Raw genomic sequence first — 13434 nt, 5'->3', positions numbered from 1 at the left:
TAGATCACTGAACAACGGTCAAAATTATCCTTAGTGGAATAAGGATATGTTTCTCGATTATGGAGGTGACAAAAGGTTCGTCGTAAAGGGTTACGTCGATACAAGTTTTGGCACTGATCCAGATGACTCTAAGTCTTAATCTGGATACATATTGAAAGTGGGAACAATTAGCTAAAGTAGCTCCATACAGAGCATTGTAGACATAGAAATTTGCAAAATACATACGGATCTGAATTTGACAGACCCGTTGACTAAAATTATCTCACAAGCAAAACATGATCACACCTTAGTACTCTTTGGGTGTTAATCACATAGCAATGTGAACTAGATTACTGACTCTAGTAAACCCTAGTGGTGTTGGTCACATGTCGATGTGAACTATGGGTGTTAACCACATAAAGATGTGAACAATTGATGTTAAATCACATGGCGATGTGAACTAGATTATTGACTCTAGTGCAAGTGGGAGACTGAAGGAAATATGCCCTAGAGGCAATAATAAAGTTACTATTTATTTCCTTATATCATGATAAATGATTATTCATGCTAGAATTGTATTAACTGGAAACATAATACATGTGTGAATACATAGACAAACAGAGTGTCACTAGTATGCCTCTACTTGACTAGCTCCTTGATCAAAGATGGTTATGTTTCCTAACCACAGCCATGAGTTGTTATTTGATTAACGGGATCACATCATTAGGAGAATGATGTGATTGACTTGACCCATTCCGTTAGCTTAGCACTTGATCGTTTAGTATGTTGCTATTGCTTTCTTCATGACTTATACATGTTCCTATGACTATGAGATTATGCAACTCCCGTTTACCGGAGGAAGACTTTGTGTGCTACCAAACGTCACAACGTAACTGGGTGATTATAAAGGTGCTCTACAGGTGTCTCCGATGGTACTTGTTGGGTTGGCGTATTTCGAGATTAGGATTTGTCACTCCGATTGTCGGAGAGGTATCTCTGGGCCCACTCGGTAATGCACATCACTTAAGCCTTGCAAGCATGGCAACTAATGAGTTAGTTGCGGGATGATGTATTACGGAACGAGTAAAGAGACTTGCCAGTAACGAGATTGAACTAGGTATTGAGATACCGACGATCGAATTTCGGGCACACTATTAGGAAAATGGTTATACGTAGAACTTTACCAGTAGCATGTGTTTGGGACCGCACGCTACTGGTACATACCAGTAGCGCTTGGTAGAAAACGCGCTGCTGATATTAGTTAGCAGCGGCGTGTGTTTTTCAGGGGCGCGCTACTGGTAAGTGTGCCACACCACACCCTCAGGACAGACCATAGTAGTAACGTGGGGTATAAAAACCGCACTACTACTAAATTGATAGTAGTAGCGCGGATGTGCAACCCGCGCTACTACTATGAATAGATAGGATCAGTTAGTCAGCTCACTTAGTAGTAGCGTTCGTTCCTGAGGCCACGCTATCATCAGGAACTTAGTGATAGCGCGGCTCACGGGTATGCGCTACAACTAAGCGCACACCTCCCTCTCTGCCTTATCCCCCCCTCTCTCTCTCGTCACGTTCTCTCCCCTTCCTCCCTCTCCACAACCAGTGATTCGCCGCTGCCGTCACCTCTGCCGCCGGCGTCAAGCCTCCAGGGAGCGAGCCCTTCCAGCTACCCATCAGACACACACCCGCGGCCCCCGTTCCCCCTCACGGGCCCCGCGTCTCCCTCGAGGCGAGACGAATCGCGCCCGCCCGCCCGCCTAGGGTTTCCGCCGCTGCCGGAGAGGGAAGGGGAGGGGGTGAGGAACTGAACCGGAGCAAGATGGTACGTGCGCTCGCCTTTCGATCTCTCTCTCGATTTGATCCCTACTCGAGCTTTGGATTCATCTAGGAAGGCCGGTTTCTTAATCGCGTGGCTCATGATCCGATTGGATGATTCGGCAGGCCGGACGGCTCCTCGGGCAGCTCCTCGTCATGGGCGGCGCCGTCGTCCGCAGGGCCGTGGTCCAGGCCTACCGCCAGGCAATCGTCAGTGAGTGCCCCCTCTCCCTCTCCCTCTCCCCCTGCAAAAATATTTGTTCCCTGCTTCCCTTCCTTTGCCCCTGACAATGTGAATGAATCCATGGTGGTACTGTATTTGTTTGCCGGGAAGGATATTTGTAGCGGGAGAAATTTTGCAGCTCTTCCTAGATGGCTGAGTATCTAGCTCACAGCGTCCATGGAAAAAGATGCTTTCTTTTACCCCTTTTATTTAAACATGTTCTAGTGTTCCTTGCTGTCCGAAACTGAGTGGTGGTGGTGATGAGATTTGTTTTAGACTTGATGGGCATAATCTTCAATCTGGAATGCTACACTACAAAAAATGTATGTATTTTATACCTGATTTACCTGATCATGCTCAAGCACCAATCTGAGTATATACCTGATTTACCTCTGACGGAAATAGTTTTAGTCTCTGCTCTATGCATTTTATACTGCAGTAAATTAGCATTGTTAATTGAAAAATACTTGTACTACGGAGTGGGAAATGGGGCTACACAAGCACCAATTCATACATGCATGCATACTGTACCAATCTCGTTCATCAATTATGTGACCAAATAGTGTTTCTGAAAATTTACATACTGTACAAGCACACATGGTGTTTTCTGAAACCTTAACCAATTAGTTGGATGCTACATGTTGATTTTCCAGGTTATGAAGATGTGTCCATCCTGAGCCATTAAAACAATATGCTACATATACTGGGTAGATATCTCTGATTATTCCGTTATTATGGCGGGCAAGGAGAAACAATATGTACCGTGTAGTATGCTGAAGTATGTGCCATCCCTGATGCAGAGTAATCCATTGGAGTTTTTGCGATTCTTGCTCTATTCGGCTTTGAGTTCGAGTTCGCTAATCTTGTGTTCTGTTTTCTCTGTATTAAATAAAGTGGTTGAGGATATTCAACAAATTGGTGTCGCAGGTTCTCAGTTCATGGAATCATTGGTTGGATCTTCTTCCAATGCCACAACACGTGGATGGACACCGTAGAAAAAATATGTGAGGCGTTTTGCTGCAATCTATCCATACTGCCCAGCGCATGTTGTAAGTGAAGTTTCCTATGAGATTGCTAACAGTTTAGGTGAGCGTAATTGTCGCAGTTTATTCTGTCCCTAAAACAGATGTAGATGAAGAATTACTATGTTGTTGCAGAGAAGATAGATAATGTGGTGTCTGAGTTGTAGCCTAGAAGCAGACACATAGTCCATGAACAACATATTAATTTTTCCTTAAGAACGTTGCAACTGTCATCTGGATTGGGACAAATTTATCCGAGTTGATACTAACTCCATCCTTGGTTTCATCATATATGTTTAGGTGTTTACTTCTTTTTCTACAACCACCAGCACTCAAATTTCCCATCTAGACATGTGTGTACTCCATGTTTCATTGAATAAAGAAAAGAACCATAGACTCACTGGCAGGTTCCTTATCTTTCTTTTTGTTGAGAAGGAGTTCATGATTATGATAGAACTTGGCAAGCTTCATTGATAATGACAATTATTGTTAGATGCAATTCAGGAATATATCTTGACCGAGTGAATTTTCTTAGATTATGGCATTATGCACTCCTATACTTTTAAGGATTTGGTTTTCCCAACATTACACGCTATACATGCATGTTTGTCACCTGCACCTAATTTACATACTGTATGCGTTGCCACTTGGCACTTCTACCCTTTTTCTATTCTCCATATCGTGTAGCTATTGTTTTCTAAATTTTCCATGTATGCAGATAGCAGCCAATTAATAGAAGCTATAACTACAAAAGTAACAGCAGCCTGTTGGTACTCTTTTATGATGTCTACTTCCGACTGAATATTGGTTGGCATTACAAAGCTAGGTAACATTTATATCTTCACTACTCACACCATTTTTAATATAGATCCAATATTTTTGCATCTCAAATTTCTCTTAGCTTACATCTAGAGATACTTTAAAGAAAAGTCTTCTCTTTCTTGCTATGTATCTTATGACACCATGGAAATTGATCCCGCTACAAATTTTTTCATATATGAGCTCTTTGTTGGCCGAATTTGGCAGCGCGGATACTGCAAAAAAAGGTACTGCTCCATCTTTTTTTTATGTAAAGAGTTGGTGTTTTCACATACCTGTTTATATTCTAGTAGATATTGATCTCTGTGATCGAAGTGTGTCAGTTTAATACCTCTAAAATCAACAATTGATACTTCTTGGTGCAGCATTGTAGCTTTATTTTTACACGATCAGATTACCTTTGGTATGCAGCATGCATCCAAACTATGTTGTATATCTACAGTAGTAAATGTATCATCTTAATAGTGTATTGAAGCTATATTACTTCGTAGCTTGAATTTTAGGATTTCTCTATGGTTAATATAAGTTATGTAAAGCAATGTTTACCTGGAAGTGTAACTATAGTGCCATTCTTATCCTTTAATGTACAAGCCATTGTTCTTATTGATGAATATTGTTACCCACATTATCCTGACCCATATAATGATCTTTAGGATTCATATTTTTTTTCTTTTTTCTTTAGGATTCATGTTTTTTCTTTTCTTTTTATTATGCATTACTATGAGTTTGTTGTATTGACATTCCTTGCAACTTCAGGCACCTGAGCTATTTACAGAAGGAGGGGACTCGACCTTCTTCATGTCCCGCGGCAGTGTCTTCCTTTGATTCGTTCGTGCAACAAGGAGGGGACCTGGCCTTCTTCACGTCTCATGCAACAAGTAAGGACTAGCCTCCGACTGTTACAATTGATGCATGTGCATGTGCATGTGCTAAAAAGAAAGAAAATACCTAGCGGGATTTGAACATTGACGCGTACTAACAAGTTTTCACTTTCCTGACTTGGCCGTAGGGGTGATGGACATTGACTACGACAGCCTGGTGGGCATCGGGCTCTTCAACCACTCAGAGGTGGACTTCGCCGTGAAGCCTGGCGACCGCGCCGCACGGATGATCGTCGATGTGATCCCGACGCTGGATGTCGCCGAGGTGGAGGACCTTGATGCCATCGTTCAGGGTGAGGGAGGATTTGGGTCCGCCGGCGTCTGCACTCCGAGCCTTGCTAGATACATCTAGAGAAGTGGTCTGTTTAGGCTGGTGGTGGAACATTAGGGAAGATACCCACCTTTGGTTGTGTGCGTTTAATTTATTTTGCACTGGACGTGTCCCTGATTTCTATCTATGAATAACGTATGTAATTTTTATTTTTTTAATTCATAATTTGTTAGTAGTAGCGCTGGGAGAAAACTACACGCTACTAGTACCTAGCATAATAGTAGCGCCTGGTATACTAGAAGCGCTACTGCTATTTTGTTAGTAGTAGCGCGGGTTCAAATAGTAGTAGCGCGGATGGCACCGCGCTACTACTAACTATTCTAGCTGTAGCGCGGGGTAAAAAACGCGCTACAGCTAAAAGTTAGCTGTAGCGTCGTAGTAGTAGCGCGGGAACCCATGCTACTGGTATGCAAAAAAACCTACGCTACTGGTAGTGTTTTTCCTAGTAGTGGCAAGTAACATACCGATGACAAAGGGAACAACGTATGTTGTTATGCGGTGTGACCGATAAAGATCTTCGTAGAATATGTGGGAGCCAATATGAGCATCCAGGTTCCGCTATTGGTTATTGACCGGAGACGTGTCTTGGTCATGTCTACATAGTTCTCGAACCCGTAGGGTCCGCACGCTTAAGGTTACGATGACAGTTATATTATGAGTTTATATGTTTTGATGTACCGAAGATTGTTCGGAGTCCCGGATGTGATCACGGACATGACGAGGAGTCTCGAAATGGTCGATACATGAAGATTGATATATTGAAAGCCTATGTTTGGATATCGGAAGTGTTTCGGGTGAAATTGGGATTTTACCGGAGTACCGGGAGGTTACCGGAACCCCCCGGGAACTTAATGGGCCTTAGTGGGCCTTGGTGGAAGAGAGGAGAGGAGGCTAGGGCAGGGCCGCGCGCCCCTCCCCCCAGTCCGAATAGGACAAGGAGAAGGGGGCGGCGCCCCCCTTTCCTTCCTCCCCTCCACCACTTCCCCCTCTCTCTCCTAGTCCAACATGGAAAAGGGGGGGAGTCCTACTCCCGGTAGGAGTAGGACTCCTCCGGCGCGCCTCTCCCCTTGCCGGCCGCACCCCCCTTGCTCCTTTATATACGGGGGCAGGGGGGCACCTCTAAACACATTGGTTGATCAGTTGATCTCTCCCAACCGTGTGCGGTGCCCCCCTCCACCATAGTCCACCTCGATAATACTGTAGCGGTGCTTAGGCAAAGCTCGACGTCGGTAGAACATCAACATCGTCACCACGCCGCCGTGCTGACGAAACTCTCCCTCAACACTCGGCTGGATCGGAGTTCGAGGGACGTCATCGAGCTGAACGTGTGCTGAACTCGGAGGTGCCGTACGTTCGGTACTTGATCGGTCGGATCGTGAAGACGTACGACTACATCAACCGCGTTGTGCTAACGCTTCCGCTTTCGGTCTACGAGGGTACGTGGACAACACTCTCCCCTCTCGTTGCTATGCATCACCGTGATCTTGCGTGTGCGTAGGATTTTTTTTGAAATTACTATGTTCCCCAACAATATTCCCACTAGTATATGAAAGTGATAACATAAGAGACTCTCTATTATGAAGATCATGGTGCTACTTTGAAGCACAAGTGTGGAAAAAAGGGTAGTAACATTGTCCCTTCTCTCTTTTTCTCTCATTTTTTTATTTGGGCCTTTTCTCTTTTTTTATGGCCTCTTTTTTTTTTCGTCCGGAGTCTCATCCCGACTTGTGGGGGAATCATAGTCTCCATCATCCTTTCCTCAGTGGGACAATGCTCTAATAATGATGATCATCACACTTTTATTTACTTACAACTCAACAATTACAACTCGATACTTAGAACAAATATGACTCTATGTGTATGCCTCCGGCGGTGTATCGGGATATGCAATGAATCATGAGTGAGATGTATGAAAGAATTATGAACGGTGGCTTTGCCACAAATACGATGTCAACTACATGATCATGCAAAGAGCAATATGACAATGATGAAGCGTGTCATAATAAACGGAACGGTGGAAAGTTGCATGGCAATATATTTCGGAATGGCTATGGAAATGCCATAATAGGTAGGTATGGTGGCTGTTTTGAGGAAGGTAAATAATGGGTGCATGATACCGGCGAAAAGTGCGCGGTATTAGAAAGGCTAGCAATGGTGGAAGGGTGAGTGTGCGTATATCCATGGACTCACATTAGTCATAAAGAACTCATATACTTATTGCAAAAGTTTACTTAGCCCTCGAAGCAAAGTACTACTACGCATGCCCCTAGAGGGATAGATTGGTAGGAAAAGACCATCGCTCGTCCCCGACTGCCAATCATAAGGAAGACAATCAAAAGAGCACCTCATGCAACAAATTTGTCACATAACTTTTACCATACGTGCATGCTACGGGACTTGCCAACTTCAACAGAAGTATTTGTCAATTCCATAATTACCCACTAGCATGACTCTAACATTACTACCTTTATATCTCAAAACAATTATCAAGTATCAAATTGATCATAGCATCCAATTTTTATAACCATAGCAAATACCATGCTGTTTAAGACTCTCAAAATAATCTAAGAGAAGCATGAGAGATCAAAGGTTTTTTTAAAACAAATCCACCACCGTGCTCTAAAAGATATAAGTGAAGCACATAGAGCAAAACTATAAAGCTCAAAAGATATAAGTGAAGCACATAGAGTATTCTAACAAATTCTAATTCATGTATGGCTCTCTCAAAAGGTGTGTACAGCAAGGATGATTGTGGTGAACTAAAAAGCAAAGACGCAAATAATACAAGACGCTCCAAGCAAAACACATATCATGTGGTGAATAAAAATATAGCTCCAAGTAAAGTTACCGATGGAAGTGGACGAAAGAGGGGATGCCTTCCGGGGCATCCCCAATCTTTTACATTTTGGTGTACTTGGATTATCTTGTGGGTGCCATGGGCATACCCAATCTTAGGCTCTTGCCACTCCTTGTTCCATAATCCATCAAAAGAATTTCACCCAAAACTTGAAAACTTCACAACTCAAAACTCAACAGAAATCTCGTGAGCTCCGTTAGCGAAAGAAAACAAAAGACCACCTCAAGGTACTGTAATGAACTCATTCTTTATTTATATTGGTGTTAAACCTACTGTATTCCAACTTCTCTATGGATTATAAACAATTTTACTAGACATAGATTCATTAAAATAAGCAAACAACACACGAAAAACAGAATCTGTCAAAAACAGAACAGTCTGTAGTAATCTGTAACTAACGCAAACTTCTGGAACTCCAAAAATTCATCAAAAATAGGAAGACCTAGGAAATTTGTTTATTGATCAGCAGCAATTGGAATCACTATTTTACCACGTTCTAGTGATTTTTAACAATTGTTTTCGTGAACAGAAAGTTTCTGGAAATTACAGCAAGATCAAATAACTATTATCCAAGGAGATCCTATAGGTTTAACTTGGCACAAATACTAATTAAAACATAAAACCACATCTAAACAGAAGGTAGATGATAAATTTATTACTAAACAGAAACAAAAACAAAAAACATAAAGAAAATTGGGTTGCCTCCCAACAAGCGCTATCGTTTAACGCCCCTAGCTAGGCATAAAAGCAAAGATAGATCTAGGAATTGCCATCTTTGGTAGGCAATCCATAGGTGGCTCTCATAATAGATTCATAAGGTAATTTGACTTTCTTTCTTGGAAAGAGTTCCATGCATTTCTTTATTGGAAATTGGAATCTAATATTCCCTTCCTTCATATCAATAATTGCACCAATCATTCTAAGGAAAGGTCTACCAAGAATAATAGGACATGAAGGATTGCAATCTATATCAAGAACGATAAAGTCTACGGGCACATAATTCCTATTTGCAACAATAAGAACATCATTAATTCTTCCCATAGGTTTCTTAATAGTGGAATCCGCAAGGTACAAGTTTAGAGAGCATTTATCAAAATCACGGAAATCTAGCAAATCACACAAAGTTTTGGGAATAGTGGAAACACTAGCACCCAAATCACATAAAGCATAAAATTCAGGATCCTTAATCTTAATTTTAATAGTTGGTTCGCACTCATCATAAAGTTTTCTAGGGATGGAGACTTCCAACTCAAGTTTTTCCTCATAAGATTGCATCAGGGCATCAACGATATGTTTGGTAAACGCTTTATTTTGACTATAAGCATGCGGAGAATTTAGCACGGATTGTAACAAGGAAATACAATCAATTAAAGAGCAACTTTCATAATTAAATTCCTTGAAATCCAAAATAGTGGGTTTAGCAACTTCTAAGGTTTTACTTTCTTCAGTCCCACTTTTATCAATTTTGGCATCATACTATAAAAACTCCGAATTTTTGGAACGCCTTCTAGGTAAAGGTGACTCATATTCAATCTCATCATTATCAAGATTCATATTGCAAAACAAGGATTTAATGGGAGACACATCAATAACTTTTAGATCTTCATCTTGATTTTCATGGAAATTGGAAGAACACGCTTTAATAATGGCATCTTTCATAGCACGCATCCTAGCTGTTCTTTCCTTGCACTCATCAATGGAAATTCTCATGGCTTTGAGAGACTCATTGATATCATGCTTAGGAGGAATAGATCTAAGCTTTAAGGAATCAACATCAAGAGAAATTCTATCAACGTTCCTAGCCAATTCATCAACTTTAAGTAATTTCTCTTCAAGCAAAGCATTAAAATTCTTTTCTAAATTCATAAACTCTTTAAGACTAGTCTCAAATTCAGAGGGTATCTTATTAAAATTTCCATAAGAGTTGTTGTAGGAATTTCCATAATTATTAGAAGGATTACTAGGATAAGGCCTAGGATTAAAATTCCCTCTATACGCATTGTTACCAAAATTATTCCTACCAACAAAATTCACATCCATAGGTTCATTATTATTCTCAATCAAAGTAGAAAAAGGCATATCATTAGGATCAGAAGAAACACTCTTAGTAGCAAATAATTTCATAAGTTCATCCATCTTTCCACTCAAAACATTAATTTCTTATATCGCATGCACTTTTTTATTAGTAGAACTTTCACTGTGCCATTGAGAATAATTAACCATAATATTATCTAGGAGTTTAGTAGCATCTCCTAAAGTGATTTCCATAAAAGTGCCTCCCGTGGCCGAATCTAAAAGGTTTCTAGAAGCAAAATTCAATCCGGCATAAATTTTTTGTATAATCATCCACAAATTTAAACCATGAGTAGGGCAATTATGTATCATTAATTTCATTCTCTCCCAAGCTTGTGCAACATGTTCATGATCAAGTTGCTTAAAATTCATAATATCGTTCCTAAGAGAGATGATCTTAGCGGGAGGAAAATACTTAGAGATAAAAGCATCTTTGCACTTGTTCCAAGAATCAATACTATTTTTAGGCAAAGACGAAAACCAAGGTTTAGCATGATCTCTAAGCGAAAAAGGAAATAGCTTCAATTTAACAACATCATTGTCAACATCTTTCTTCTTTTGCATATCACACAAATCCACGAAGCTATTTAAATGAGTAGCGGCATCTTCACTAGGAAGGCCGGCGAATTGATCTTTCATAACGAGATTCAATAAAGCAACATTGATTTCACAAGATTCAGTATTGGCAAGAGGAGCAATCGGAGTGCTAAGGAAATCATTATTGTTGGTATTAGTAAAGTCACACAATTTGGTATTATCTTGTGCCATGGCAACAAGTAATCCCACACACAAGCAAACAGAAAAAGGCAAACGGGAAAGAGAGGGCGAATAAAACGGCAAGGGTGAAGTGGGGGAGAGGAAAACGAGAGGAAAATGGCAAATAATGTAATGCAAGAGATAAGGGATTGTGATGGGTACTTGGTATGTTGACTTTTGCGTAGACTCCTCGGCAACGGCGGCCAGAAATGGCTCGTTGTCGGGAGTCCAAATCTTGACTTGACCTTGCGTAAGCCTCCCCGGCAACGGCGCCAGAAATCCTTCTTGCTACGTCTTGAGCTTGCGTTGGTTTTCCCCGAAGAGCAGAGGATGATGCAGCAGAGTAGCGTAAGTATTTCCCTCAGTTTTTGAGAACCAAGGTATCAATCCAGTAGGAGGCCACGCGCAAGTCCCTTGTACCTACACAAAGCAAATAACTCCTCGCAACCAACGCGAATAGGGGTTGTCAATCCCTTCACGGTCACTTACGAGAGTGAGATCTGATAGAGATGATAGATAATATTTTTGGTATTTTTTTGGGTGTAAAGATGCAAAGTAAAATAAAAGGTAAAGTAAAGAGCAAAGCAATAATAAAGCGTAGGAAGATTAATATGATGAAAATAGACCCGGGGGCCATAGATTTCACTAGTGGCTTCTCTCAAGAGCATAAGTATTTTACGGTGGGTCAACGAATTACTGTTGAGCAATTGACAGAATTGAGCATAGTTATGAGAATATCTAGGTATGATCATGTATATAGGCATCACGTCCGAGACAAGTAGACCGACTCCTGCCTGCATCTACTACTATTACTCCACTCATTGACCGCTATCCAGCATGCATCTAGAGTATTAAGTTAATGAAAACAGAGTAACGCCTTAAGCAAGATGACATGATGTAGAGGAATATATTCATGCAATATGATAAATACCCCATCTTGTTATCCTCGATGGCAACAATACAATACGTGCCTTGCAACCCTTTCTGTCACTGGGTAAGGACACCGCAAGATCGAACCCAAAGCTAAGCACTTCTCCCATGGCAAGAACTACCAATCTAGTTGGCCAAACCAAACGGATAATTCGAAGAGACTTGCAAAGATAACTCAATCATACATAAAAGAATTTAGAGAAGATTCAAATATTGTTCATAGATAATCTTGATCATAAACCCACAATTCATCGGTCTCAACGAACACACCGCCAAAAGAAGATTACATCGAATAGATCTCCACGAGAGAGGGGGAGAACATTGTATTGATATCCAAAAAGAGAGAATAAGCCATCTAGCTACTAGCTATGGACCCGAAGGTCTGAAGTAAACTACTCACACTTCATCGGAGAGGCTATGGTGATGATGTAGAAGCCCCCCATGGTGGAATCCCCTTCTGGCGGAGCTCCGGAACAGGCCCCAAGATGGGATCTCGTGGATACAGAAAGTTGTGGCGGTGGAATTAGGTTTTTGGCTCCGTATCTGATCTGTCGGGGGTACGTAGGTATATATAGGAGGAAGGAGTACGTCGGTGGAGCTTCGGGGGGCCCACGAGGTAGGGGCGCGCCCTAGGGGGGGGGCGCCCTCCACCCTCGTGGCCGCCTCCCTCCTTTCTTGGCCGAGGGTCCAAGTCACCTGGATCTTATCTGATGAGAAAATCACGTTCTCGAAGGTTTCATTCCGTTTGGACTCCGTTTGATATTCCGTTTCTTCGAAACACTGAAATAGGCAAAAAACAACAATTCTGGGCTGGGCCTCCGGTTAATAGGTTAGTCCCAAAAGTAATATAAAAGTGGAAAATAAAGCCCAATATAGTCCAAAACAATAGATAATATAGCATGGAGCAATCAAAAATTATAGATACGTTGGAGACGTATCAGGACTCCAAACCTCGGAAAACTAACTTCTTTAAGCATCTTAATAGAGGTGTTATGATCAGCACTACTAGTTGGAATAGCTTCTACCCACTTAGTAACGTAATCAACAGCAACTAAAATATGTGTATACCCATTAGAGGAAGGAAATGGTCCCATATAATCAAAGCCCCAAGCATCAAATGGTTCAATAACAAGTGAATACTTCATAGGCATTTCTTCACGTCTACTAATATTACCAATTCTTTGACATTCATCACAAGATAAGACAAACTTACGGGCATCTTCGAAGAGAGTAGGCCAATAAAAACCGGATTGCAATACCTTATGTGCAGTTCTATCTCCAGCGTGGTGTCCTCCATAAGCTTCGGAGTGACACTTGCGTAGGATCTGTTCCTGTTCATGCTCAAGTATACAATGTCTAATAACACCATCTACTCCTTCTTTATAAAGGTGTGGGTCATCCCAGAAGTAATGTCTTAAATCATAGAAAAACTTTTTCTTTTGCTGGTATGTGAAACTAGGTGGTATAAATTTAGCAACAATGTAATTAGCATAATCAGGATACCAGGGAGCAGTATGAGAAGCATTTATGACAGCTAATTGTTCATCAGGAAAGCTATCATCAATAGGTAGTGGGTCATCAAGAACATTCTCTAACCTAGACAAGTTGTCTGCAACGAGGTTCTCAGCTCCCTTTCTATCAATAATATGCAAATCAAATTCTTGTAGCAAGAGAACCCATCTAATAAGTCTAGGTTTAGCATCTTTCTTTTCCATAGGATATTTAATAGCAGCATGATCAGTGTG

General features: G+C 41.2%; 1 long non-coding RNA gene across 1 annotated transcript; it reads left to right on the top strand.

Annotated features, from left to right (window-relative positions):
• Positions 1–2802: 2802 nt before the first annotated feature.
• Positions 2803–4640, top strand: LOC123050296 (uncharacterized). Its single transcript, XR_006423746.1, has 3 exons — positions 2803–3069; positions 3761–3868; positions 4618–4640. It is a non-coding gene; the product is annotated as an uncharacterized lncRNA (long non-coding RNA).
• The last annotated feature ends 8794 nt before the right edge of the window (positions 4641–13434 follow it).

This window comes from Triticum aestivum, chromosome 2D (assembly GCF_018294505.1).
Source record: "Triticum aestivum cultivar Chinese Spring chromosome 2D, IWGSC CS RefSeq v2.1, whole genome shotgun sequence".
NCBI classification, from domain to species: Eukaryota; Viridiplantae; Streptophyta; class Magnoliopsida; order Poales; family Poaceae; genus Triticum; species Triticum aestivum.
This window is presented reverse-complemented; position numbering and strand designations above follow the sequence as displayed.